The sequence below is a fragment of the Pinus tabuliformis genome, chromosome 2_1 (assembly GCF_031772625.1).
Source record: "Pinus tabuliformis cultivar Carrire ecotype Pingquan chromosome 2_1, CPIR1, whole genome shotgun sequence".
NCBI classification, from domain to species: Eukaryota; Viridiplantae; Streptophyta; class Pinopsida; order Pinales; family Pinaceae; genus Pinus; species Pinus tabuliformis.
The window spans coordinates 575,366,681-575,392,879 of NC_142299.1; the positions used below are offsets into that span (position 1 = coordinate 575,366,681).

Below are 26,199 nucleotides of genomic sequence, written 5' to 3' on the forward strand. Positions count from 1 at the left end.
GTATGCCAGTCCTGTTCATTTGTATTAACTGTTATTTCAGTATCCCTATCCCTTCCAATAAGGGTCCCTAGATCCGACCAGTATAGGGGTCGATCCGGCAAACGAAAGTCTGAAAGGGTGAAACTTAAACTGGGTCTATGCATCAAGTCTCAGATCAAAGGGAGAAGGACCCAATCAGTCCTCGAAAATGCTCGCCTGAAACCCTGCATGTCTTGATCTGCGTTTAAGAAATGCTGGTCTGGAAACTGACATGCATAAAACTTGAGGATTTCCCCTGTCCATGACTGCGTTTTCTTAGTCCCCGGCTACCCATTTGGAGCGTGCCTGCACTCTCGTTGAGCTCGGCCACAGATTTCCTCGCGCAAACCCTCGCCATTCTCCACTTAGCCTTTTCGATGAATGCTCCAAACTTGTCAAACTCTGAAAAAATGAACAAAAAAACAAGTTATGAAAACCATACCAGAAGAGTGAGTTAAATGGGTCCTTTACACAAATGGTTCCCATTATTTCGACTGGATTTACTTAGCCATGACTGATACATATATGATGTTGGGTTCTATGACTATGTTGGTGCATTATCAATATATGATGAATCAGTTTAGCTTCAACCAAATTTGGTATAATGTTATAGCTTATTTGATGATGCTCAATGTATAGAATAATTTGAATGGGTGTGGAAAGGATACGATCATTGATGCATGAGTAAGGGAATCAAATTATTAAAGTGAATATTATGAAATCAATAGCTAAGCCCATGAAGGAGGGTGGCATATTTTACGTTATATCAAATGTATAGTCCTATGAATGAGTATTCAATGTAGTTCATGGTGCAAAAGTTTCATGAGTAGATCTAAATATCAACTTTGATATTGTTGGTGATCATGATCAGCCAAATTTGGTTTGATGTTATAGCTCATTTGATGAAAGTAGAGGTTTTCAATGCTCAATGTAGAGAATAATGGGAATGGGCATGGAAAGGACATGATCATTGATACCTGAGTAAGGGAATCGAATTATTAAAGAGACTATTATGAAATCAATATCTAAGCCCATGAACGAGGGTGGCATATTTTATGTTATATCAAATGGATAGTACTAAGGAATGAGTATTAAATGTGGGTCATGGTGCAAAATTTTTATGTGTGGATCTAAACATCAACTTTGATATTGATGGTGATCACGATATTTAAGTTATTCAGGGAAGAAGTTATGGAAATTAGTTGAAAGTAAGTGAAATTATTGATGTACATCCACATAAATGGATAAATGATGAGACAAAAATATGGATTTTATCCCTCCATGGATTTCAAAATTAGGATATGGAAATGTTATTTGTTAAACAATGTTATGAAAAGTGTTGCAAAATGTAGGTGAAGCAACACCAGAAGAATTAGAATAAGTGGTGGCAAGGGTATTACATTAGATGTGACTGATTGCTATAGAATTTAGTATTTTCGGAGCAATGTGTTATTAGAATTTTGTCTCTTCGGAGACATTTGATAAAATTGGAACAATATAGAGAAGATTAGCATGGCCCCTACGCAAGGATGACGCACACAAATCAAGAAATGGTCCAAAATTTTTAGACGATATAGGGTCATTCTCATTAGTGTGTGTGGGTCCTCGCCCTCAGTGTTAGAATAGATAGAGGTGCATGGTATCTTGGAATTTGAAAATGAAAATGATAAGTGGTCCAAGGTTGCACCACTTTTTAAAAAAATGTCTTGGTAGCATTCCTTCATCCATTTCTTTGATAGGTTAACCAATGTACAATTTAGGAATTTCATTTAGGAGCACAAGTGAAAAATGCTAATCCATTCACCACCTTCAAAATGCATGCCCTCTATAGAAGTTAAATCATCCAAAATCATTATGTCTCTAGATGACAAGTCTAGTGCTGCGGAAACCAACATCTTCTATTGAGATAGATAATATCTAAAGGCAACCAATAGCAAAGGAGGTGACAAAATTATTATTGGGTTCTTGAGATTAAGGAATGTTCCCTACCATGATATACCTTTGGAAGTCACCATAGGTTATTCCAAATTCTCATTAATCAATGTCAAAAATAAAAATTCAAAGGCCTAGATATGCGTGTTGAGGTCCTTCAAATATTGCATGCTCAACATTTGCTCAGCAGAGGTTTTAGGAAATCATATGTGTTTTTGTTTGTATGATTTACATGCACTAGAACAAATCCTTTCCAATTTATTTGTGCTAATAATGGGACAAAGTCTTGCCACCGAGCCTCGTATCCTTTGGAACAATCTTTCCTACATGCCTAGGCCCTATGATACATCGAAATGACATACAACTTTCTCCATATAATTATTTGCATTTTTTTATCAAGATGCCAATATTGGGCATCCATCAATGTTTTGTGATGATGTCCTTTTCCTTATCTTCTAATATTAGTGATGGATAAACTCAGTCGATAAGAAACACATGAACAAATTTGATTTTAGAGGAGAGGATAAGAAGGATGATGAAGTGGGAACATGTAATGCGAGAGATCACCTATTGAATGGTGCATTTATATTGAAATTTTCATTCTAGGTTATGGGTGGGAGAAATGTGTTGAACGATGGCAAAGGTCGAAGAATAGATTCATGGGGGCTCAATGAAGATATTTTTCTTGAGACAACTCAAAGAGCTTATCCAGACTTTTTTGGCATTAGAATGGATCCGTTTGGAATTATCAATGACAACATCAAGATTGTGGTGGTGGCCAAGTAATAACACCATGGAAGTAAGCCCAAGTGGAGGAGATAGGGCCACCGTGGCATAGGGGAAGGCCACAATTTCACGAAGGCAAACCACAAAAGTGTGGAGGCAAATTGTTGAAAGGGGGCTAAGAAGCTAAGGTGGTGACCACATCAGAAGAGGCAAGGTTATGAGAGGGGCACAACCATGATAATGGACCCCCTCTTTGTTCATAGAATGGGTACCCCCCACTTTCTGTTGATGTAACTTGATTATATGTCTATCGTTGATATGGGGGCACAAAACCGTGAAAGGAATTGTGATAGATGACTGCCTTGACACGCGCCCCCCCACCTCTATGATATTAGCAAGGGGGAGGGAGGTTCCAATATTAAATCTAAACATTGATTTCCAGAGGTTTTAACCACCATCGAGTGATGGGGAATACATATTATTCATGAGATCAAACACTATGTTAGATATCATATGGTAACATGTTTTATTTAACTATGGGTGGAGAGGTTGGGTGCATGGAAAAACCTACGTAAATTCTTGTTAAGACATTAATTTTTCATGCTTAGCATTGAGGAGGTGTGATGGACCCAAAAACATGACATGTTTCCCAAAATGGCACACTTATTCATTTATTTTTTATTTTTTTATTGTGGGTGCACACATATATGGAGAAGACCTATAGGATGGCCAATATATATATATATATATTTGAGAAATACCCCTAGGGTTCACCAAACACTCATGGGGTGACATAATATATATAAAATTATATATCAATGACCCCCAGGGTCCTCCCATGAGATATATATCTATATCTATATATATATAGATATATAGATATATAATTTCAATTCAATATGGCTAGAAGAAGGGGGCTTACATGTATGTAATTGACCACAGTAGGGCCAAGTGACAAGGATTGGAGTGTGGAGGTGGCTAGCCCATGTAGACATCACATATATTCACATATACGAATGTGCTTGATGAGGTGGAAGGCCATGTTAACCATTTGGACTATGATGTCATGGTTGATGTTGGTATTCCTATTTAGGAAATTTGAAGATGGAAGAATGCAAAAACAAATTAAATGAAGGTTGGACTCAAAACTAAGCTAAAGACTTGAGGAAAAGAGTTCATACTTTACAAGTGAATATCTTTGTGCCTGAGAGTTAGAATTTAGCTCATGAATAGTCAAAACCCAAAACTTTGGGTTGAAGTCAAAAATCTTACAAAATTGCAAATAAATAGTTAGGAAATATGAGGAGTGAAAAATCATCACTTAATAGGTTAATCTTCTAGAGGGCATAACTCTCAGCCCAAGTATTGGAATTGAGAAAATAGATAAATAGAAAGATATTAATGAGAATAATATTTGGGCCAACACATAATTTAAAATTGGGTGATAATTTTGGAAGAAAAAATTGCAAGAAGTTATAGATGATGAAATGGAGATTTAATATGTTTAGTTTGTCGAGGGTGTTACAGTCATATCATTTAGGGTTGAAGTGTCTCCTTCCTATTATTCATTTTGAGAATTTGATGGTCAATTTAGCCTATGAATCACTAAGGTGTCATAGCCTAAAGATTTACTTGTCCAAGGAACCATTTAGTTCTTGAAGTCCTATGGTCAAGACAAGTTTGAAGGTTTGGGAGGTTTTCTGCATGAGAAGTCTAGTTAAGATCATGTTGTAGGTATTTTCATGATAAAGTGCATAGAAGCAGCTTTCCAATGATATATCCATGTCTTCAAATTGACTTCCAGATAAAAATTTAGAGCAAGTTGAAGTTTACTCTTCAAAACCAGAAAACAAAGGAAAAATGCCTAAGTATGAGTCTTGAATCCCACATATCGTAGATTTGAAGAGGCAAGTAGTGAAGGTCAGAGCGAATAAGTGATCAGCAATTGTTGATATTGTATATCGGTGATCGGAGGTTCAAGAACATCATAACTGTAGAGAAATATTGACGATTTATGATTGTCGATCAGATATATCGGTGGATCGGCAATCAGAGGGGTCATGTGCACAGTGTAATCACCAATCAGAAACTAGGCCATATCACAATAAAAAATTGGTGAATTTCTAAAGTGGAGAAAGGTGGAAAATTTTAAATGTTGTGATATATTACTGTTAAAGCATCGGGGAGGGCCGATTACAGGTTAAAAAAGAATTTCTCGGCAAACCCAGAGAAGGATGAGGTCTTTTCTCTCTCCTCTAGCGGGACATGTGGCGGGCAATGATTGTTTATGATTCAGCCATGTGGCAGCTGACATCATCATGACGTGGTTGTATGGTGGACATGTGGTAATAAGATTCGACATTTTCAAGGGTCATAAGAGGCCAAAAAGGGTGACATGTGTCACCACTCACCATGTGACACGTGCAAAAGGATGATGTCATATCGCAATCGGTGATCAGAGGATGAGGGATGTTGATGCTTGATGTGAGTGCTGGTCCACGATCACAAAGAAATAAAAGAAGCAAGGGTTATTGGCACAAGGTGGGTGGCAAAAATATATGTGTTTTATGCATTAAAACCAATGGTTGGGTGGAAAAGTTGATAAAGGTTTCTTATAAAGCGAAGAAAGTTTAATAGAGGATATATATTTTAAACCTGGAATGGCCCTCCCCTATCCCCTCTCCATGTGGATTGGGCCACGTCACATATTGACAATCAGAGCAATGGCATTGTTGCAGCTACAGAGTAAAAATCTCTGATTGATAGCTCCAATATTGGGTTTCTAATGCAGCAAATTCACAAAGAATCGACTCCTCATTCCTAACTAAAGGGTTTAGCCCCTAAAAAGTCTTTGGCCCTTAGTCTTTAGGCCCCGGTCATATAGATACCACCTAAGCTTTAAGGGCTAGGCATATCACAAAATTTTACACCCCCGCACAATTTAAATTGGCAATACACAGGAAACTTTAATTTAGTTAAAACTCCGATGTATTGGCTTGCAGTCACCTATGGTCACCAAAATAAGAAAATCTAAAGAAATATAGCACAAGTGGCTGGAGAGTATCAGTGAAGAAATAAGTGTATGAGTCGGCAGTTGTTGCACCTATTTCGAAGGAAAAAGGGAAATATACCAAGGCATCAACATGATTTTTTGGCACAATGACAGGCACTTCGAGATTTTTGAGAGAAATATAGAAAGATCTATAAAACTGATGAGTTTGATGTTGTTCAGACCAGGCAGATGAAGATTAAAATACTTTTCTGAGTTTAAATTTGTTCCTATATCTTTTTGTTGTTTCTATTAGAACAATGATAAAACACACCTTTTGATCCACTTAGGTTGATGAACGCAATATATATGGTCCTAAGTCAAAATGGTATTTAATGGACAAATATACAATGTAATAGAGAATAATGGGGAATTGTTGAGAGTAGGAAGAGTTCTTGTATGTAAACATTTTTAATAACAAAACTTAGAGCATACTTTTATACTAGTTTCATAGATTCCTGTGGTGTGTGGTTTCAAGTTTGTGTTTTATTTATGTTAATTTGATATCCATTTTTGAAAATATTGTCCTGAATTCATCTTTATGTGCTCGAGATAATTGTGGATCTTATACATGATAGAATTATTTATTGCTCTGTCATGTTTCTTCTAAATATTTAGTTATAAGTTGTGTAGCAAAATTCATGACCTTATTCTCTGTCTACATTTGACTGAATATTTATGTGTTTCCCTCATTCTTCACTATAATACAAATGAAAATCAACTTGAAATATGTTCCTACCTTGCCTATGTTATCTAGATGGCTCATGCATGCCTTAATGTTTTGTAATATTATACTTTAGTGGCCCTCACTCCCAACAATTTTCATTCAACTTTATATCATCTACTTTCCAAACTTAATGACCAGTCTAAAATCCATATCCTATCAGTCTTTGAATTGATAGTTGATCCAGCGAGAGAGCCCTCTCCAGGGTTAGGGGGGCTGGACCTTAACCTACAAGTGGTTTGTGGTTACCTCTAGGATCCCTTTCCTCAACCTTAAGGGATTTACAGAGTGCTAACAGAGGGCAAAAATTTTAGTCACGTAACAAAAATGGATAAGTGAGTAGTCACTAGAAATCTATTAATGGGTATAATACGTTGGCGAACCTAGAAATTGAATCTAGATATAAATTTTGAAGAAAATATTCTTGGAAAGCTATAGGAGTACAACAGGTTCATGTTAACTTTTGACAAGACCATGATCCCTAAATCATGGGTTTGGTTTGAGTATAGTGGCTAATGAATAATTGACAGTGACTAATATAAATTTCCTCAATTGTTAGCTTAGGGGGTCTTGACCCAAGTTCGGAGTTATTTGTGCCAACCAATAAAACCCTACACTATTAGCCATTTCAGCAACAACCCACGTAGTGCAGGCTGCAGTCTCACCCAAAGCAGTATTAGGGGGATGCAAAAACCAAGTTTCTTCTTCCAAAGATTAGTGTCATCTCTTTTAGTGCCTTAGATATGCCTTCACGTAGATCGATAAACTCTTAGGGCTCACTGCTGTACTCTGTTAAAACAACCTTCAGACCTTCACAAAGGCCTATGATCAGTCTTTGCGGACCTGTAACAGTTAATTCACCTACTTATGTGCATCAGAGAGTAGTCCTAAATTAGTGTTTGCATGGACTTACTTAAGTTATTAGTAAGCATAAGAGAATTCATGAGAGTCTTCACAGAATTACTTAGACATGCATTGCGTACATCATTAACACTTATTCAAGAGAATTGGTAACATTCAATCATTATCTAATAAAACAAATCATTCATTGATAGCATATAACACTAATAGAGATAAACATAAGTACTCAAGAACACTTCGGAAAATTGTCTTTATTGATCTTCAATTCAGGATTACAGACTCAAAACTGCCCTGCACACATAGCTATAGGGGTTTGCGCACTCAACTGTGGACTCTTCCTAGGCATCTATGCACTTAGCTACAAATCCTTTCTTCTTCTATCTTACCCACTTCTCTATCTTCTCTCTTCCTCTCCCTTACTTTGTTTTCTCTTTATTTCATTAAGACTCACTATCTATAGACTTTTTCATACAATAACATGGTCCGCAAACCATGCGTGAATCTCAAAAATGACTCAGAACTTATCCAAAACAAGGGTCTAAGCCCCTTTGACTCCTATTCACCGACGCACTCCACATCTACAAATCACAGAGACTTTACATTATTTACAAAATTGTACCAAAAATTTGGGTTATCTTAACCCCAAACTAACCTAGGGGACCCCATCCCAACAATCCCCCAACACAAAGATCATGACTCACCCTCTAGTCACTCTGTTGGCATCACAATCTTACTGTGAGGATCTCCCAGCTTCACCTATATCACTGCAACTTCGGCAGTGCTCTCTATCGTTGTCTATCGAACCTCCTCGACCAATCTTTCAGTGGCCAGTCCCTCTACTGGTAGCCTTATAGTTTGTTTTGTTTGTTGCAGTCCCTTAAGCTTATCTTGAAGGGAAGTCGTGACCTGATAGGCCTCATCTAACCAAGGCTGCAACCTAGTATTTAGTGAGGCCTCTTTTTTCTGCACTTCTTCTACCTGTGCTAGTATATTCTTTCCTTCCTATAATTTGGCAAGGTACCGCGCTGGTGTTAAGGTGCGCATAGTCCCCCTGACCTCGTCATATTGGTGTTGCAACTCCCTTTGTTCTATGTTTAATTTCTGTAGGTTCGGGTCCTCTTGCAGATTGGTTAATAGTTCCATAGCTTGCTCAAACATCACCACAAAGTTAGTGACTGTGGCATCCAAGGTAGCCATTTCTTCCTTTATCATGAGTCCGCACTGCTCCTGAACCTCAGGCAGAGTCGTGGGCTACAACTTTAACTATAGCTATGAAATCTTCATGTTGAACTTGAAAGTGACACATCCCACTTCTTTAGCCTCATGCACACCAGTGACTAGTTTTCTGATTTTGGCTTCTGGCTGTGCATCCTCTGGGACGTGAAGCTCAAGCACTATCTTGCATGCCTTCACTACTGCTGACTCCAGACTTTGAACTATGTGTCTGAGGTTCCTCCTTTTCTTTGTATTTAGGATTAAGGCACTATGGCCTTTGTTTGATAGGCTTCACATCCAGCTTCAGAGTGATCTTCGTAATGCCCAAATCACCAACTATGCCCTTTAAATCCGAGAACTTACTGGGGAAGAGATCCTGGTATTCGTGGAGTAACTCAATAACTTTATCCACTGTAGCATCATCCTAATAGTCCCCAATTTTTGTGAACTTCGGTTCTTCGTTAGTGCCAATGTTTACTTGCTTTGTCTTCAAAGGTGCAGAGATGTCCGAGTTTTCTATTTGTGGGCCTTCAACATTGCGATGCCCTTCTACCTCTGGAATATTAATGTTTCGCGAGTCTTCATCTTCCTCTTTAGTAGTTACATTATATCATTCCAACACATGGTGCAGCTGGGTGCTCCGGTCTGGTTGGGTCCATTCCATAGGTTTCGTTGGTGTTCTGAAGATAACCACCTTAATCTCTTGTAGCACTTCATCGATGCTTGCAAAGCAATCTTCAAAGTTGAAGGTCAATAAAAACCTTTCCTTCAATACATCCCATTCCGCGGTGTCATGGTGGAGCTACGTTTCTAGATAACAATTCATGGGAATTCTATCCAAAGTATGGCAAAATATGTGTGCCCATTTTGGCTATGGTTCTATTCCCCTTGTTTTAGTCCATTTTGCTAGGTGATCGTGTCATTCATTCTGGTGTTAGCACACCCAGTTTGTAGCTTGATCATTCTTCTGTAATCTCACCATCCATCAAAACTATCCCTATGTGTACCCCACCATCGTGCAGGTGTAGCACACAATGCCAACTCTAATGCTTGGAAGCAGTGATCCTCAGGGACTTTGGCTCAAATTCATTGAAAAACAGATCTACAATAGTTAAACCATCATAATAGGGTAATTTCTTTACCTCTAATGAAACACAGTGCAACAATTTTGTCATCATATTGCATCGCAAGGTAGACACTTCATATAAGTGATTCTACCAATTCTCTAACTCCTCGTCTAAATCAGAGGTGCAGGAACTCTCTCAGCTCAATGAAATCCTCCCATCTACCATCTTATTGATCCAGTCCTCATCTCAAGCTGTTATTTTGTAGATTTGATCTACTTCATCATCACTTTCTTCATAATTGCAGACTGGTTCAGTATATCTGCCCCTTCTACAGAATCCAACGTTACTACGACCCGAAGCGAATTCATTTCAAATGACATTGTCCTTTTCTTAAAATTGATGACTCCATTGATATCAATAGCCCAGTCAATTCCCAGGAGTGTGAGGTAGGGACTGCTATCATCGACAAATTCTATAACTTTAAAGTCTGCTACTGCACTCGCACCTTCAATATCAACTGTTACTCCATATAACTGTCACATGGGGATGATTTTCTGTTGGTTCGTCATTCTGAGTTGAATCGAAGACCACAGTAGCATGGTTCTCCCAATCCTTTCCCATGTTTGTTTCAGTAATACATTCGCATTAGACCCTAGTTCTAAGATGACCTGGTCCATCTCATAGTTACCTATTTGCATGGTGAGCCTCATCTCGCACCCTGTTCATGCCTTATGTTTGTTAATCTTTCTGACTATGTGGTGTTCTTCAGTGGCTTTCTCTTTTCTGGTGCATTTATTTATTAATTCCTACAGGCCCTCCACAGTCTTGTTATCGTGCAACAGTTTCATGCAGGTATCCAAAAACGTAGTGAGTACAGAGGGGTCAACTTCTGCAGGCGCACTAACTTCTTGCATCTTGTCTTGGCCCCCTGAGGTGGAGGACTCAGTGAAGCTCTTCTTAGATTCCATAAATGTTTCCTTAGCACGATCCAAATCAAAGTTGACTTATTTCTCTGGTGCTTTGTGGACCCATCCTTCCTCTTCGGGTTGTTTACCCTTATCAGTGTCAATCATCATTCCACTTCTTAGCACAATGTTAATGCTTTGATCTTCTTCGCGGGGCTCTGCCCTCATCATATGTATATTCTGCGTAGACTGCTAAGGCTGTGTTTTCTTCTCTTTCATTTTAGTTATCAACATCGGGCATTCTTCTATAGTATGTTCAAACTTTCTACAATATTGACATGATGGGTGCGTAGGATTCTGGCACTCTCGCGCATAGTGCCTCGGCTATCCACAGTTGTAGCAGATAATCTGATCGCGACCTCTACCAGGTCCTCCTCCTCTGCGGCCCCATCCTCAACCCTGATAACCTCCACGTGCTCCTCTGGTGCCTTGATATGGAGGCCGAGTTTCTCCTTGCATCTGGTATGTAGGTGTTCTTTCCATAATTAGCTCATAGCTTCGACAGTGGTGTTCATTGTGGCCCACAGATTTGCAGAAGTTACAGAACAACTGTTGGGGTGTCTGGACGAACTTTTGAAGTAAACGGAAATTATTCATCGCATGTAGTCTAACAACCTAACAAATAACACAACATAGCATAGCCCCCACGCTCAAACTTACTGGGGCTTCTGGCTTGAGGGGAATTGGCCCCCCTCCTATAATATAGTTCACATACACTGGACAGTGATATTTATCATGCCCCTAGCCCTTGCACTTCAAGCATCAAAATTTTGTGCGCACTTTTGGTTTAGTCTCCTTGTCTTTCTTCAAACTCTGTAGCTCTAGGTGTAAGCTTTCTAATTACTGGTGGATTTGTAGTACTCCTAGATTCGTATCCTGAATAGGTGATGCATGCAACCTCATCATGATTTCCAACGCTTCTACCTGCATTTCTATCTTATTTTGTGACATATAAATTCTCAAGTGGGGCAAGAACGACGCTATAAACCATTCACGATGTTGGCTATCTGTGATCTGCATGTTAGCTTTTCTGATCTGACACTTCAACCTCTAATCAAATTCCCAGGGAATCTAGTCGGCCTTCATCATGATTTTTTTAAATCCAATTACTAACTATGAGTCAAAATTAGGCTTACTAAACTCCTTTTCTAAAGCCACCTTAGTCTCTTCTCACGTTGCAAGAGGATTATCAGAACAATACTTAATATACCAAGTTAGCACACGATCCTGCAAAGCGGTATCCAACTGTGCCTTCTTTATATTGTCATCAATAATATGTTGTGTTGTCCATAGAACATTCACAACAAACCAAAACTACTCTGCATCTTCACTCCCTATGCCTTTGAAGATCGACATCTTCATTGTGTTCGCCATGTTGAATGTGGGTGGTGGAGGTGGAGGTGTGGGTGAAGGTGTATGTGGTGGAGATGGAGGTGGAGGCGGAGTGGAAGGATGATTTATTCGAGGAATCCCCTGAGTGATTCATTGAACCGTGCTTTGCGGCATAGTCTGTCCCTCCCCTTTGTCATCAGTTGAAGGAGGTTCAATTAATGGATTATAATTCGGCCTTGATCCTTTGCGATTTCTAAAGAATTGTCCACTTCGCATGGCTCTGAACATCAAGGTAATGGCATCACCTGTTTTTCACATAACAACATTTTAATCCAAGTATTCAATGATCTTAAGTACTTACCTAAGGGTCCTTTGAAATATCTTCGCTCCGCTTCACTATAGCTGACTGAGGTATCAACAACAAATTTTGTAACAAACCCTCCTAGGATTTGATCGAGCCAATGATTGAAATCCCGCGCGCTCTTGTTTTCAGAAGTTTGTAATCATCGCACTAGTTCTGGAGTCCACACTATAGGACTATCGAGCTTCCACCTTCCTTAACTATCTATCAATTTAGCTAACCACTCATACAGTTCAATGGGGAAAGTGCAGAAGAAGATCTTGTGTATATCTGTATACAGATACATGTTCAACCACTCTTCCTTCGACAGGCGCAGATTCCTATTTTCTTGTGCCACGAACTCATGAATCTTTCGATCCAACCACCTTTCAATTTCTTTCTTGGTCAGATTGCAATGATGTGACATCACACATCTCTTTCAAGTAGATCCTGATCCTGACAACGAAACCATTTGTTAGCTTAGGGGGTCTAAACATAAGTTCAGAGTTAGCTGCGCCAATCAAAAAAACCCTACACTACTGGCCCTTTTGGAAACAACCCGCGTAGCGCAAGCTGCACTCTCACCCAGAGCAGTATGGGAGGATGCAAGAACCAAGTTTCTGCATCCAGAGACTAGTGTGATGTCCTTTAGTGCCTCAGATCTGCCTTCATGCAGATCGATAAACTCTTAGGGCTCACCATTGTACTCTGTTAAAATGGACTTCAAACTTTCGTTAAGGTCTATGATCAGTCCTTGTGGCCGTGTAACAGTTAATTCGCCTACTTACACACATTAGAGAGCAATCCTAAATTAGTGTTCATGTGCACTTACTTAAGTTATTAGTAAGCATAAGAGAATTCATTAGAGTCTTCGCGAAAGTACTTATACATGCATTGCATACACCATTAACATTTATTCAAGAGAATCACACAAATTCAATCAATATCTCATAAAACAAATCATTCATTGACAACATATAACATTAACAGAGATAAACATAAATACTCAAGAATTCTTTGGAAAACTGTCTTTATTGATCTTCAATTCAGGATTACAGACTCAAAATTTCCCTGCCCACACAGTTGTAGGGGTCTGAGCACTCAGTTGCAGACTCTTCCTAGGCCTCTATGCACTCAGCTACAGAGCCTTTCTTCTTCTATCTTACCCACTTCTCTATCTTCACTCTTCCTCTCCCTTACTTCGTTCTCTTTTTTTTTTCACTAAGACTCACTATTTATAGACTTTTTCATACAATTCCATGGTCCGCGGACCATGAGTGAATCTCAAAACCGACTCAAAACTTATCCAAAACAAGGGGCTAAGCCTCTTTGACTCCTATCAATGTAAACTTTGAAACAGGAACTATAAATTCAAAACGGGAACTCTGGCCAAAAAACCCCGGAAAAAATAAAAAATAGTGCTAAAAATGAAAAGTGTTGATGCTGGAATAACACCTTTTTTTTTCTTGGGTAAATTTTCAACATGTTTTAAAAACGACAGCGAAAACCAATTTTTTGCGCAAAAATTATCCAACAAACACCCTCAAAATGAAAAGTGTTAATTCTGGAAGAAGACTTTTTTTTTCAAACGTAAAATTTCAACATTTCGAAATAATGGTGTAAAATATTTTATCATGACCTCGAAAAACATTAAATTTAAAAAAAATAATGAAAACATAAAAAAATTAAAGAAAATAAAAAAGTTTAAAAAAAATAACAAAACATCAATTAAAATATATACTAAAAGCAAAACATAAAATAAAAATATAAAACTAAAAAAAATCAAATATAAAAAAAAAAATATCAATCATAAAAATGTAAAAAAAAACAAAATTAATGGTAAAAATAAAAAAACTAAAAAAAAAAAAAAAAATTATAAACAAATAAATAGTTCAAAAAAAAAAAAAATCTTGTAAACCATAAAAAAATTGGCAAAAGAAAAAAAACAAAAATATGGAAAAGAAAAAAAAAAAAACATTTGAAAAAAAACTAAAAATTATGTAAAAATAGAAAAATAAAAAAAAAAATTAAGAAAAATAAAATAAAATTAAAAACAAACTAGATTTAAAAAAAAAAAGAAAATTAACACAAAATTAAAAAATACTAAAATTATGATTAAAATGTTGATTACTTAATAAAACAGATATAAAAATATATATAAAAGACAAAAATAAAAAATAAAAAATGTTAAAAAAAATTATCTCACAAATCATAAAAGAATTTGGAAAAAAAAATTATATATATATATATATAAACAGAAAAAAAAAAAAAAAAACAATAGCAAAAACCGGGAATTTTTTTTTTTTTAAAACTATTAAAATTAATATTAAAAAAACAAAAATAAATTCAAATTAAAAAAAAAAAAAACAAAAAATGCGTATTTTTTATTTAAAAAACATGTAATTATTTTTTATTAAACCTATAATTTTTATTTGAAAAAAACAAAAAAATTAAAATTAATTTTTTTTTGTAAACAATCTTTTTTTTTTTAATAAAAAAAAAAGTTATAATTTTTTTTTTTTAATTAAAAATATTTTTTTTAAATAAACTTAATTTTTTAATTTATACTTTAAAAAATTATTAAAAAAAAATTAAAAATTAAAAATTGTTTTTTAACGGTTTTTTTTTATTAAAAAAAAAAAAAGTTTTATGGCCCTCCGTTCCCCGGTTGCCAATGCTGGCGCGACCATGGGCAGAGGGCTTGCCAGCGGGCACCTCCTTCCACGGTTGCGCCACCACGGGCGTTACGCCCCTACACCTGCGGTAGTCTTTCAACCGCTTATAGCGAGGTGCAGCACTACCAATCGTTTTCTTTTCACCAATACTTACGATTGTAGACTACGCCTAACATTCCATACTTAGTTTTATTTTTGTTACCAAGTATTATTTTTATCCTTTATACAAGTGAAAACCCATAACATTCACATAAACAGCATTATACAAGAGAAATGCACAACAGTATAAAGGGAGGGGCAACTCCCTGCAATATGAGTCTGCCCGAATCAATATATATAATTTTCTTTTACAAGTACAAGTTAAATCTTAGGAAACCCCAAAATTTACACTTAGTCAATTTTCAACTTCGGCAAACTCAGTTACCCAGCTCATCGGCGCCTCCGCATGGTCGCCGCACGACTCAACAACCCTTCGTTCACCTCGTCACACAATCGTGTTGTTTGCCCAACTTGGGTGCGCCTCGTCATAACAAAGTCGCCACACACGGGCGCCTCCGCACGAGTCACACCTACGTTAGCAATCTCAACACTTTACCGTTCCACCATACACAACTCTGCATTTGCCTTTGCACGACAGGCAGGCACTCACCTGAGCTGCCCAAGAACCCGTGCACAACCACCCAACTGCACAACCGCACACAACCGGACATTCACGCCTTCGCACAACCGGGCGCCCTCACCTTCACTCGTGCACGCCTTGCACAACTGGGTGCCCACGCCTTTACCGTGCATGCCTTCTCTTCGACCGTCTGGCGCTCCTCGCCCAATGCCTCTGTTCACCTGATACCTTGTGCATTTACTCCGTGCAGCCTCACCCAAGACTTGGGAACAACTGGCTACACCAACCTGCACCTCGTACCCTTTGAACTGCGCCTTGTTGTTCCTTAATATTGAAGGTCAAACTTGCGATGTCAAATGAACCTCCATGCATCTTTTATTTATACGGGTGGCAAGGCGAGTTGGTCTACCCAGCCGACTCGTCCTCCACGCTATACATGCCCACACTCCATCGAAAATACCTCGTCGGCTTGCTTCAAGTCGTAGGTCGACTCTGTGGGTGATCCTCCACGCTCCCACGCATATATAAACTCTTCGCTCAACCTTCTACGCACGCTCATTATAACATAACTCCATCGCATTGTAGGTCTAAGCTCGCACTTCGTTGTTTCAAGTTGTTCGCCATCGCACTTCAAGCCAGGAGCGTGTGTCAAGGACTGCAGGTCCTTACATCCTCCTCCACCTGAAGTCGTTGTCGTCCTCGACAACATACCATCCTGGTAGCCATCCACCAAGATCATCAACAACTGTCTCACCCATGATGTCAACTCCTCCACATACTGCAACCATCTCTGCAACATATGTAGAACCACCATCTCCATCATGTCTTGTCCTGGCAACCATCTGTCACCAAGATCACCATACCAAGGTATACACCCCATTGGTATGTCATACATCAGAAATCATCTCAATCCATGACCATCAACCACCCTGTCACAATCTCCACATGCTACTCCTCATCGTGGAAGGCTAGCCCTTCCATCCAAGCTACATGGTTCCTGCAACCTTTCATGTCGACCTCATCATGTGTCATCTTCGTGTGAACTGTTGCCATGATACTCCAACACAATGCTAACACGTCTATGCACATTGAGCCCCCTCATGTTTAAACTAGTCGGGTGATCAGTCCAACTATCACACTCAAACCATGAGAATGCACATCCTCATGCCATCATCAATCATTTCTCAGAACAACCCGTCACATCCTTAACTCGATCAAGAATCCATCTCCATATAAGTGTAAGTCATGCTCAGGTCCATGAAGTAGTCCTCATCTCATCTGCAACATGTTGTCCATGATGTCTGGTACTAATATGCTGTATGAAATCAGCCACATCTACCCCAACATCATCATCCATCTGCAAAACATCCATCTCCTCAAAGTGAAGAGATCATCTCATCGAACCCAACTCTTGATGTGCCACATCCAGGTCCATGAAGCAACCTCCATCATATCTGCAATGTGCCATCCCTCAAGTCTTCCATAGAAACAAGTATACACCTGTCTCATCTATCCATGTGTTGCCCATGATCATAGATCAATCAGCTCCCATGTGTCCAAAAGTGGTTAAGTCTCGACTCAACCCATGCCCAAGTGTTGCCACCAAGGCATCATCATTGTCGTAACTCCATCACTCCAAAGTGTCTCATATCAATCCTCCACATCAAGTCACTCTTTCAAGCCACACCCATACATGTACTCGAAAGTATGCACCCCATCCTGCATCAAAGTCTCTAACCTCAGCGCCTCAATGCATCAGATTCTCCAAGTCCACCATATATGAATTCCCTAAAAGTCGCAACCTCATGTCATCATGAGCTCCATGAGTCATCTCCAACCAACATCTCAGCAAGCATGCAAGTCTCAGCCCAAAGGTCTCTGCAAGATGCCTCGGCTCTCCATGTAGTAGGAATGCTCCATAGTCTGCGCACAACTCCATCCAAGTCCATGGCCTTGTTGTACATAAGTGCACAACCTCTCCATCGGCTCATAAATAATAATAAGTCTCCATGTCACATCAGCAAATCCACTTGCACAACATCCCTGCCTTGGCACTCCTCATTGGATGCCCATAAGTGACACCTCTACAAGTGCTCCTGCATCATGTCCCTGCATAAGACTGCCATGCTCCATGCCTCCAACCTGATGTCCATGACTAAGTTGCCCATGTAGTCCAACCAAGTAGACCCATCACATCGATCGGTCATCCTCATCCAAGTCTGCAAATCTGGTCTAGTGAACTCGGTCGCCCAACCATATCATCATCCTCACGAGTCCCTTCCATCATAGCTCCCCCACTGAAGGTTCCACCAAGACTTGCTCTTGGTCTCAGCCATGAGAAGTCCACCCAAGCATCATCGTGCTCAAGTGTGTGCCCTTCAATCTGTCCATGAGTCATGCCGGGCACTTAACCAATCCTCCATGTGGCTAAAGCATGACCCAATCCTCCACAATGATCATCATCTTCCTCCCTTGTCACGGGCCTTTCTACCTTCTACCATAAGGTCACAAACAACCCCAAAAAGTCCTACAATAGTCAACAATCCTTGCTTCTCCATACAATGTCTCATCATAGACATCCATGGTAAGATCCTCCCTAGCATCGGCAAACTGATTTTTCCCTTCCCTGCATACGGTCCATCCACCAAATGCTCAAATGAAACACAAGTATCAATAGTACTTACATCATCATCATGAGGCTCCTCCATATGAGTATCCTCAACCATCCATGTCTGCAAACTGCACAATCCTAGTCCAACTTGATCAATCTCAAGTTCATCCTCCATCATTGTCATATCTACAACATCCTCAGTCATCACAGCTTCCTCTTCCTTGTCAGCGCAATCTGCAACTTCATCTTGCTCCACTGTCCAACCAAGTTGAAGAAGTTCGTCTTCAACATTCTTTTCCAAGACTTCAAGCTTCTCTCGAATCCGGGGATTCTCTTCTTTGATCCACTTCAACCTGTATAAGGTAAGCAAGAGCTTCCCTTCGCATCCTTCCAAACCTGCCATGCCTTGTTGTTCAGCTTGGTCCAAGCTCAATGCTTCACCTCTGCTAAACCTGTTTCACCATTCACCTGAATCACCCTGATATTTCACGTGTTACCTGCGAAACTTGAACATCCTGCCAAGTCTTCGGTCTTTGTAGAATCAACTCCTTGATTCGGTTCACCAAATTTCCTGCAAAACTTGGACCAGCTCTGATACCACCCGTCACGCCCCTACACCTGCGGTAGTATTTCAACCGCTTATAGTGAGGTGTGGCACTACCAACCGTTTTCTTTTCACCAGTACTTACAATTGTAGACTACGCCTAACACTCCATGCTTAGTTTTATTTTTGTTACCAAGTATTATTTTTATCCTTTATACAAGTGAAAGCCCATAACATTCACATAAACAGCATTATACAAGAGAAATGCATAATAGTATAAAGGGAGGGGCAACTCCCTGCAATATGAGTCTGCCCGAATCAATATATGTAATATTCTTTTACAAGTACAAGTTAAATCTTGGGAAACCCCAAATTTACACTTAGTCAATTTTCAACTTCGGCAAACTCAGTTACCCAGCTCATTGGCGCCTCTGCACGGTCACCACATGACTCACCAATCCTTCGTTCACCTCGTCGTTCGATCGTGTTGTTTGCCAAACTTGGGCACGTCTCATCGTAACCAAGTCGCCACACACAGGCGCCTTCGCACAAGTCACACCTACGTTCACAATCTCAACACTTCACTGTTCCACCGTACACAACTTCCACGTTTTCCTTTGCACGACGAGCGGGCGCTCACCCAAGCTGCCCAAGAACCCATGCACAACCACCCAACTACACAACCGCACACAACCAGGTGTTCACGCCTTCACGTGTGTGCCTTTGCACAATCGGGCGCCCTCACCTTCACCCGTGCACGCCTTGCACAACTGGGCGCCCATGCCTTTACCGTGCACACCTTCTCTTCGATCGTCAGGGGCTCCTCGCCCAACACATCTGTTCACCTGATACCCTGTGTGTTTACTCCATGCAGCCTCGCCCAAGACTTGGGCACATCCGACTACACCAACCTGCACCTCATACCCTTCGAACTGTGCCTTGTTCTTCCTTACGATTGAAGGTCGAACTTGCGATGTCAAATGAACCTCCACACATCTTTTATTTATACGGGTGGCAGGGCGAGTTGGTCTACCCGACCGACTTGTCCTCCACGCTATACACGCCCACACTCCATCGCAAATACCTTGTCGGCTTGTTTCAAGTCATAGGTCGGCTCTGTGGGTGATCCTCCACACTCCCACGCATATATAAACTCTTCACTCAACCTTTTACGCACGTTCATTATAACATAACTCCATCGCATTGTAGGTCTAAGCTCGCACTTCGTTGTTTCAAGCTGTTTTCCATCGCACTTCAAGCAAGGAGCATGTGTCAAGGATTGTAGGTCCTTACCACGGGCGGCCGGGGGGTGGGAGGGCGATTTCCAGAATCACTCTCCCGCCCCCCAGCCGCCCGTGGTGGTGCAATTGTGGGCGAAGGTGCCCGCTGGTAGGCCCTCCGCCCACCACCGCGCCACCACAGGTGGCCAAGGGGCGGGAGGGCGATTCCGAGAATCGCCCTCCCGCCCCCCGGCCACCCATGGTGGCACGACCGTGGGCAGAGGGCCTGCCAGCGGGCACCTTTGCCCATGGCCGCGCCACCACAGGCGGCCGTGGGGTGGGAAGGCGATTCCAGGAATCACCCTCCCGCCCCCCGACCGCCCTTGGTGGCACGGGCGTGGGCGGAGGGTCTGCCAGTGGGCCCCTCTGCCCACGGCCTGCCACCACGGGCGGCCGGAGGGCGGGAGGGCGATTCTGGGAATCGCCCTCCCACCGCTGAGCCGCCCGTGGTGGCGCGGCCATGGGTGGAGGTGTCTGCGGGCAGGCCCTTCGCCCATGGCCGCGCCACCACAAGCGGCCGGGGAGCGGAGGGTCACAATTTTTTTTTAATAAAAAAAATTTGTTAAAAAACAAATTTTTATTTTAATATTTTTTTTTAATTTTAAATTAAAAATTTAAATTTATCTAAAAAGAATTAAAATATTTTTAAATTAAAAAAAAAATGTTTAAAAAAAAATTATAATTCTTTTTTTAATAAAAAAAAAGATTGTTTAAAAAAAATTAATTTTAATTTTTTTGTTTTTTTAAATAAAAATTGTGGGTTTAATAAAAATAATTTTTATTTTTTTTTAAATCAAAAATATGATTTTTTTTTTTTTTTTTTTTTTTTTTTTTAATTTTAATTCTTTCTGTAAATAAAAAATAGGTATTTTTTTATAAATTGTAATTTTTTTTTTTTTTTTTTAGTTTTATTTTTTTCATTTGAAAAAACATATATTTTACGCCATATTCATATTTTTTGGGTTTTTTTTTTATAATTTGATTTTATTTTTGTTTTTTTTTTTAATATTAATTTTACTAGTTTTTTAATTTTTTTCGTTAATTTTCTATTTTTTATTAAAACTAGTTTGTTTTTAATTTTTTTTTCATAGTTTTTGCTAATGTGTTTTCTTAATTTCTCTATTTTTACTTAATTATATATATATATATATATATATAATTTTATTTTATTTTTTCCAAATTCTTTTATGGTTTATGAGATAAAATTATTTTAACATTTTTTTTATTTTTTTTTTATTTTTGTCTTTTTTATATATTTTTTTATATTTGTTCTTTAGAGACAATTATTTCATTTGGATTGAAAATTTAATTAACGATGTATAAATATGTAGAGTATCGAAAATGTAAAATATCGACCTTCTTCTTTAAATATGCAAAACAATAAAAACCTCACTACCAAAAAAAAAAAAGAAGAAGAAGATAATATGAAGAAGAAAACCACTTCCAAAATTATTAAATTTACAAAATAATTATTTACATTTCATACAATAAAAAAATTTAAAGTCAAAAAATAGGTCTTTTAAAAAAAGGGTCTGATGCAGAATAACCACTTTTTTAAATCAGCATGAAAATCACTACTATTCTAAAACGCAATGTACATAAAAAAAATTAAAGTGCCAAAAACTATGCTCTAAAAAAACATGTGTGTTCTGCATCACCCCTTTTCAAAATTAGGTCACTTTTTTGCTATCTCTACAAAATGGGTAATAGTATCAGTTCCCGTTTCAAATTTTACGTTGATTCCTATTTACCTACGTGCTCTGCATCCAAAAATCGTGGATACTTTACATTATTTACAAAATTGTACCAAAAACTGGGTTATCTTAAACCCAAACTAACCCAAGGGACCCCATCCCAACATCAATGAAGGAATTGTGTTAATATTGTGATAGTAAGTGGTTTTATATATTCTCATGTAGCAGTGACATGTTTTTGAATAGTAAGGAATGGGATGTATTGACAACTAAGATAACATGACAATAGATGTAGGTAAAATTATGATGGCAATAGTAATGTAAGATATAGGTGGCTACTAAGATGAAGATGAATAGAATATGATAGAACAACTATGCTGATTGGGTTCTGATTGTTGGGAATAGAGAATTAATGAGAGGGCGGAGGTGAATCAATAATAAACAATTTTTCCTTGTTTTTAGTGGTGAGCACTTAAACTTTCCATGGAATGTAATCAAAAAACACATGAAACAACAACATTCACATACACTTGAAATATTTGTTTACATGGAAACCCTTATGGGAGAAAAATCACCACAGATTGTTTTGTATTATGTTGATAATTAAGGAAACAAGTTTGATTACATCATGTGTTAGAAATAAGTTGTCATTGATGGCAAAGGAAAACATGGGTGCAAGTAGATTTATCAAAGAGTAGAGTATTTGGATCCATCTTTAGTTTTGAATATCATATCAGTAACTCTTAAAAACTATTGAGATGGACAGTGCTTGAAAATATATTTCCAATGATATATTGAAGTTCGAAAAATGACTCTTGGATCAAAAGATATGGTCAAGAAAAGTCAGCTAACCAAAATCCCAAGTTGCAGAGCTAAATTAGTGTTGAGGAGTTATTTGGGGCTAAGCTTGGAGATGTTATCCAATGTTGGCAAAGGCTATAGTGGAGCAATAGTTAAAATGTGGGAAATTTTGTGGATGAATCACATGCCACACATCACCTCTAATTCATCAGAGAAAGAGAGAGATCATATGCTCTCCCAAGGGTTAAATAATAGGAGGTACACGATGGGATGAATTTCAAAAACTATTGATCGTGTGATCGACAGTCCTCATTGTTAAGTTATGGTATGTTCTATGCTTATAACAGGTTACTTATCTTTCTTATTATTATCCACATATTAGCAATCACATGTACATAAAGTAAAGTGCAGATAGAACATTAAACGATCGACAAAAAACAAGCCAAGACAAGAGACACAAGATGTGGCGGCTAGCCAGGGACAAACCCCAATGTGGGGAAACCCTTTGATCAAATCTTCCTTTACCTTCAATAATCCAGTAGAGAGAAATAGTACATAAATTAGATTTACATTAGCAGTAGCAAACCCTAGATCAGTCCCAAACTAGGGCAAACAATATCTCGCAAACCGACCGTTGGATCGGCTTGATTCCACCACCAAAAAATGCGGCCTTCAGAGGAGATCTAGATGGACCTACAGCGCAGTTTTGAGGAGGGAGTCTTCTGGTCAACACTGGTCAAACTTTGGTTCTGTTGTTGCTGCCCCAAAAATGCATCCTTCCTTTCACATGTGTGAGAGAGAGTCTCTTTTCTGCGCAGTAGAGAAGAGCCTCTTTTTTGTGCAGGAGAGAGAGAGAGAGAGATGTGATGAGATGAGTGAGTGCAAATGAGGAAAAGTCCTCCTGTATTTATACACAACTATTGATGTTTGAATAGATGCGATTGTTGGGCTTCTGAGCCTACATGAGTTGTAGGTCGGCTTGATAATAATTCCATAATCAAAATAAATTCATATCTCCATAAATACTTATCAGAATCGGATGATCTTTAGATCAATCCTACACCTCTCAACGAGAGAAATCTAATAAAAATATTATCAGCCATGAATAAGATGACCCACATGGATTTTGGCCCTAGTTGCCAATTTTAACACTCCCTCTCAATTAAGGAGAACTCCATCTGCAATTTGTCTGTCAGTCGCTACTATTCATCCATCAAATGCATTACCCTGTACAGCTTGACCCCTACTTTGTTGTACTCTATCCTGCCTACTCTACTTTGTTCTACCTACTCTTCTCTGTTTTGTTCTACCTTGTTCTGTTCTGCTCTGTTCTACTCTGCTCTGCTCTGTTCTGCTCTGCTCTGCTCTGTTCTACTTTACTCTGCTTTGTTCGAATTATGAAGAGGAGGAAATGATCGAGGGTGTATCATACTAACTCAAAGTCAGTCTCAAAGTATGTACCACTGGTCCCAGACCAGTCTCAACTGACCTGAAGTTAGCGTCATAGTGGGTACAACTCCTACCACTGGTCCCATCCAGAATCATCATCCACTGACTCAAAGTCAGTCTCAGAGTGCGTACCACTGGTCCTAGACTAGTCTCAACTGACCCGAAGTCAGCGTCATATGTACCACTCCTACCACTAGTCTCAAACCAATATCATTGATCCCAGATCAATGAAGGTCATCCTAGCATAGGGAGTACGATAGATACAACGATGCATCCATTGGTACTACTATGGTCCCTATCCTCATTTCCCTGCTCATTGATCAGATGAGAGGTACTTCCCATAAGTCCTAGACTCCATGGGTAGGATTCCTTGACAGGAGAACTTAATCAATCCTTTCCTCATAGGAGAACTAATCATCCTACTACATAAACGTCATGGAGAACACATCATCTAGGCCTCACAGGAGAACTAATCATCTTGCTACATAGTTGTCATGGAGAACACGTCATACAGACCTCATAGGAGAACCAATCATCCTGCTACATAGTCACCACGGGGTGTACATGTATACCACCAGGGGATGGTGAATCACCCTGTGGTCATATGTCACTCCAAGAAGTACCTCGCACCCCCCTGGGAGCTCCCAGAGTTCAATGCATCATATAGGTCCCTCATCAAAGGGTCTTTGAACAACACCAAGTTGTTCTCAAAAGTCAGGAATTTGACTTTCCCTAGGGGCTTTGTCAGAATGTCAGCGACCTGTTCATCTGTACCGATATGTTGGAGCCCTATAGCTCCCCACTGCACCATATCTCGAATATAGTGATATCTGATATCGATATGCTTGGAGCGATCATGAAATACGGTATTCTCTGATAAACGAATCCCACTCTGGTTGTCACATAGGATCATGGTGGTATCCAATGTAAATCCAAATAGCTCACTGAAGAGCTTTCTCAACATAACTACCTCACAGGAGGCCATGCTAGCAGCAATATACTCTACTTCGGTGGTGCTCAAAGCCACCGACTTCTGCTTCCTACTCATCCAAGATATCGAAGCAGATCCCAAGGAGAAACAGCACCCGGAAGTGCTCTTACGGTCCTCCACATTGCCTATCGAATAAACATCAGTGTATCCAAGTAGTCTCACATCTCCAGCAGTGTATCTTAACCCACATGTGATTATGCCACGAAGATATCTTAACAGATTCTTGGCACAAATCCAATGTATGTGGTGAGGTTCAACCATATGTTGATTCAATGTGTTGACTGCGAAGCATATATCTGGATGGGAGTTCACTAAGAACATTAATGCTCCGACGAGTTGCCGATACTCGATAGCATTTCATAAAATAGGTCCAGTAGCACTACCACTTAACTTCTTGAAGTCAAGCTCCATCGGGGTAGTTACAGGCTTGCAATCTACCATACCAAATATTTCCAATATCTTCTCCACATATTTTCCTTGAGATAGGAAAATTTCCCTTGGCTTCTACCAGACTTCAAGTCCTCAGAAATAGTGCATTAGTCCTAGATCTTTCATTTCAAATTCAGAAGCCAACTCCCTCTTACATTTGTGAATAAGAGGGTCTGCGCCTGTTAGGAAGAGGTCATCCACATACAACACCAGTATTAGAGTTTTTTCATCTTCAACCTTAAAGTAAAGGTTAGGATCGGCTTCACACCTAGTGAATCCCAGCTTCATCAAGTAGATATCGATCCTCTCATACCATGCTTGAGGTGATTGCTTCAGCCTATAGAGAGATTTCTTCAACCTGCATACATGAGATTTTTTATCATAAATATCAAATCCTTTGGGTTTCTCAACGTAGACTTCTTCTTTGATTGAACCATGCAAGAATGTGGTCTTGACATCCATTTGATGTAGGTTCCATCCTTGTGAAGCCGCAAGGGCAATGATTGAGCGGATGGTCGTATATATAGAAACAGGTGCAAATATGTCATCATAGTCTATACCTTCCCTCTGGGAGAAACCACGAGCAACAAAATAAGCCTTATACTTTTCCATACTTCCATCTGTTGCATGCTTTATCTTGTAAAGCCATTTAGAAGTGACAATTGTCTTGTCCTAGGGTCTGGGAACTACTTCCCAGACATCATTCTTCATAATAGACTCATATTCTTCGGTCATAGCATCCTTCCATACTTGATGCTTGATGGCATCTGAGTATGATGAAGGCTCATTTTGTATGATCGTGCTCATGATGGTCAGGTATCCCTGATACCTGTTAGGTTTCTTACTTTCACGAGAGGTTCCTCGGGGTGCAGCATGT

General features: G+C 39.3%; 1 non-coding gene across 1 annotated transcript; it reads left to right on the forward strand.

Annotated features, from left to right (window-relative positions):
* The first annotated feature begins 1,480 nt into the window (after positions 1-1,480).
* Positions 1,481-1,583, forward strand: LOC149201760 (U6 spliceosomal RNA). The gene has a single exon (XR_016254040.1). It is a non-coding gene; the product is annotated as a U6 spliceosomal RNA (small nuclear RNA).
* The last annotated feature ends 24,616 nt before the right edge of the window (positions 1,584-26,199 follow it).